Source organism: Oratosquilla oratoria, chromosome 42, assembly GCF_046742065.1.
Source record: "Oratosquilla oratoria isolate Oo_2021 chromosome 42, ASM4674206v1, whole genome shotgun sequence".
NCBI lineage: Eukaryota > Metazoa > Arthropoda > Malacostraca > Stomatopoda > Squillidae > Oratosquilla > Oratosquilla oratoria.
In genome coordinates, this window is record NC_134818.1 from 350001 (window position 1) to 355000 (window position 5000).

Sequence of the window (5000 nt, forward strand, 5' to 3'; positions counted from 1 at the left end):
ATTTCATTTATTTTTCTTTTGCATCTTCAAATATGCCTTTTCCATATACATTATGGTGTTTTTTTAGTCTTCTCCTCTTTTACATCTTTTCTTAAGATTTCTTTTTACGTCTTCTTTTATTATATTTTTTCTAATACATCTTTTTTAATCTTACCGTGTCTCTTATATTTTCAATTCTTTTCCGTTTCGGTGTATTTTAATTCCCTGCTGCTGTTGCCTCGGAGTAGCTGACTCTGCTGAATACGTCTTCTTGTGCTCTCGATCTTCTTCCCCAAAATTTCCACGAGGACGGTGGACTCGACCCCAACGTCACGACTCAAAAAACGACATCTCATTTATCCAGCCTTATTATTCCCACTTTGTAAATTACTCAGTCTTTTTCTCACTCTCTCATTTACTATCTCGTCTCGATATATTTTTCTCTGATACATAAACACATGTTTTTACTCTGTCTCGTTCACTACGTCACTCTCTGTATCTCTCGACCTTTTCTCCTTTTCTCTCTCCCTATCGCTTGATTTCTTTTTCTTTCACAAAAGTCTATATGTTCCCCTAGGAATGGGCGAAACAAACTGACATCAACGAAACTCAAATTTACAATTATGATCTCATTGGAAATAAAGGAATACGTTGTGGATAGGTTGTACATGTACACATGTGTACACATAGACAACATGGACACATTTGCACGTGTAGGCACATACACACACACACACTCACACACGCACACACACACACACACACACACACACACACACACACACACACACACACACACACACACACACACACACACACACACACACACACACACACACACACACACACACACAAAGTTATTTCAGAATATATGTATTATCACTCCTAAGTGCAAATACATTACAACATAAAACATAGACTTATGAATATAAAATTACGGACATAAACACACACACAAACTCACGAGCCAACGCTCGGACATGCACACAAAAGCGTACACACACACACACACACACACACACACACACACACACACACACACACACACACACACACACACACACACACACACACACACACACACACACACACACACACACACACACACACACACAAACACACACGAGCAAATGCACGTGCATATACATAAATATAAAAGAGTACACTAAGTGCACACACACACACACACACACACACACACACACACGCACACACACACACACACACACACACACACACACACACACACACACACACACACACACACACACACACACACACACACACACAGCATTAAATGTCTCTCGGGGTAGGAATCCCCCAATATATCCATAACGCCATACACATCTTCCGTAGCAGCCGTCCAAGTAAATGGGGCAAGGGTGAGGATTTCGCCTTCAGCTACGCGCCTCCTGGCTTATGCTCATCTTCCTTTCTGCCTCTTTTCTCTTAGCGTGTGTGCGTGTTGTGTGTATGAGTGTGTGTGTGTGTGTGTGTGTGTGTGTGTGCGTGTGTGTGTGTGTGTGTGTGTGTGTGTGTGCGTTTGCGCGCGCGTGGGTTTGTGCGTGTGTGTGTGTGTGTGTGTGTGTGTGTGTGTGTGTGTGTGTGTGTGCGCTCGTGCGTGCGTGCGTGTGTGTGTGTGTGTGTGTGTGTGTGTGTGTGTGTGTGTGTGTGTGTGTGTGTGTGTGTGTGTGTGTGTGTGTGTGTGTGTGTGTGTGTGTTCACCTTGGTCTTTGGATCACGTATTGGACTAGTAATCGACAATATTTCCCTCCCGGAAGAGAGCTCAGAGCTCATATGACCGATCTATGGTTAATGCTGTGACCTTACACGCACACACACACCCAACACCCTGCCTACGGGAGTTGGAGTAACGACTTGAAGCGCAGCAATACTGAAATTATTTCATCCCTGGGCAGGATTCGAACCCGGACAGCCGTAGTGACAGTCAGGGACTCTATCAACCGCGTCACCGTGTGTGTGTGTGTGTGTGTGTGTGTGTGTGTGTGTGTGTGTGTGTGTGTGTGTGTGTGTGTGTGTGTGTGTGTGTGTGTGTGTGTGTGTGTGTGTGTGTGTGTGTGTGTGTGTGTGTGTGTGTGTGTGTGCGTGTATGTGTGTGTGTGTGTGCGTGTGTGTGTGTGTGCGCGTGTATGTGTGTGTGTGTGTGTGTGTGTGTGTGTGTGTGTGTGTGTGTGTGTGTGTGTGTGTGTGTGTGTGTGTGTGTGTGTGTGTGTGTGTGTGTGTGTGTGTGTGTGTGTGTGTGTGTGTGTGTAAGGTCACTGACATTGATTAGATGACCCTTGAACATGGCCATATAAGTAGTCGCTTGATAGATTTTCTTGGTGACAGTTAGTTCAACATGTAAAAGAGCCCACAAGACATGGAAGCTTACTCGATCTATTGATCACTAGCCCTGAAAGCATGATAACTGATGTAGAGGTTGGCGAAACTATTGAAAATATCGATCACAACTTAGATTCAAACTGCCAATTTTTTTTAGAATAGATACTTGTGTATTTAAAATACCTGATTTCAGTAAAGTTCAGTTCATAGAACTACGTCAGGAGCTTCAACTTACAGACTGGGGGCAAAATTAAGTGAAAGGCCTATAGATCAGTTGTGGGAATTTTGTCAAAATACGCTCTCTAAGATGATTCGTACTTACATCCCGTTTAAGGACAGACGTCCCCAAATTAGGATCGCCCGAAATGGCTTGACAAAGAAACTGAAAAAAAGTATTGCTAGAGAGACAAGCTTATAAGAAATACAAGTACTCGTGTGCATCTAATGATTATTAAAGTTATGTAATAATACAGAGATTTAAAAAATAGAATAAAAAAACGACAATACGAAATGAATATCGCTGATAAATCCAAAGAGAATCCCAAATGATTCTATAATTACATTGGAGATGAAAATGTTATTAGGAATCACATTGGCCCATTATTATCTGCTGATGGTCAACTTGAGTATTCAAATGAAGAAATGTGTGATATTTTAAACAATTATTTTAGCTCAGTATTCGTAAACGAAACACCTCAAAGTGAACTCCAAACTGAAACCTGCGAAAAATCTAGGGCGAACTTACTACGGTAAATAAAAAAAAAAAAAAAAGATAATAATAAATAAACAAAAAAAATAGAATAAATAAATAAAAAGTGCATAGAGAAACTCAAAATTAATAAAACATTAGGGCCTGACAGTTGGCATCCAAAAATGTTAAAGGAAATGAAAAATGAGATTGTTGTTCCATCAGAAATTATTTCCAAGAAATCCATCATATCCGGAGATATACCAAGAGAATGGAAATTAGCTAGTGTTACTCCCATATTCAAAATGGGTGACAAAAAAAAACCAGATAACTACAGGCCTATAAGCTTGACGTTAATCGTAGACAGAATTATGGAAACTATCATCAGAGTTCCTATCGAACATTATTTAGAATGTAACTGTTTAATAAATGATAGCCAGCATGGATTAAGATAGAAACGTTTTTGCGTGACCAACCTGCTCGAATTCTACAACACAGTCATCTCAAATAAAGACAAAAGAAACAGATTTAATATATCTAGACTTTGCAAAAGCTTTTCATACCGTCCCCCACGAGAGACTACTAAATTAGCTTCACACGGAGTAAGTGGCAGCCTATTAAGTTGGACTAAAAATTGGTTGAAGGATCGAAAACAGAGTTGTTTTAAATGGCAAAACTTCTAGATGGAAAAATGTTACGAGTGGAGTTCCTTAGTGTTCCGTTGTTGGGACACTTCTATTATTCATAGTATCTATAAATGATATAGACCACGGATTAAAATCTATTGTCACAAAATTTGCTGATGATACAAAACTGTTCGGAATGACAAATGATCACTTAAACCAATTAGATATTCAAGAAGATTTAGATCAATTGCATAAATGGTCTGAAAAGTGTCTAATGAAATTTAACACAAATAAATGCAAGGTTATGCACATAGGTAGAAATAACAGTAAGTACGATTACAAATTATTTGGAGATTCGTTAACAAAAGTGTATAGTGAAAAGGATCTCGGCGTAAGTATCAGTAACGATCTCAAATTATCTAAGCAGTGTATTTCAGCCTCTGAGAAAGCAAACAAGTTTCTTGGACTGATTGGCCGATCTTTTGAATTCAAAAGTTTATCTCTCATTAACAAGCTATATAAATTGTTAGTTCGTCCACATTTGGAATATGGTGTTTTCGTATGGTCACCGAATCTTATTAAAGACATTGACAGATTAAAAAAAGTACAGCGGCAAGCAACAGAACCGATTCCAAATATCAAAAATAAATTATGAGAAAATCGACTAAAACATATGAATCTGTTTTCCTTAAAAAAGCGTAGACTCAGAAGTGACTTGATACAGTTCTCTAAGATTCTAGAGGAAATTGATAACATCAAAAGTGACAAAATTTTCGCACTAAATCAGAATCCGACAAGAAATAAAGGTATCAAACTGTCAGTTAATATATTTAATTTGGAAATGGGTAGAAACAACCGTGTAGTTAATGAATGGAACAAACTTCCTGCAGAGGCAGTGCAAAGTAGTTCAGTTCGAAGCTTTAAGATTTGTTTAGATAAACACCTAAGCAAGATGCTGTAATGACTGCCATTTATTTTATGTTATTTGTTTGTTTGTTGTTATTGTTTGTTTATAATTAATTACTTGATTTTCATTTATCATTAGTTATCTACTATTTACCTGTTTGTTTATTATTTAACTATACCTTTGCATTTTTCAAACTTAATAATTATCATTTATTTTATTATATATATATTTTTTCTTATTTATTTATTACTATTACAATTTTTTCCGCATCCGACCTAGTTATGGACCAAACGGTCTCCTGTCGGCATGTTCCTCCTTTGTAATCCTTTGTAATCCTTTGTCCAATTGCTCCTATTTTCTAAAATACGGTATTGGTTAACCACGAACGTTGCTGAGAACTCGTTCCAAGGGACCGTACTCCCCTACCCCTAAGCTCCTTTCACTGCACAGCCATATA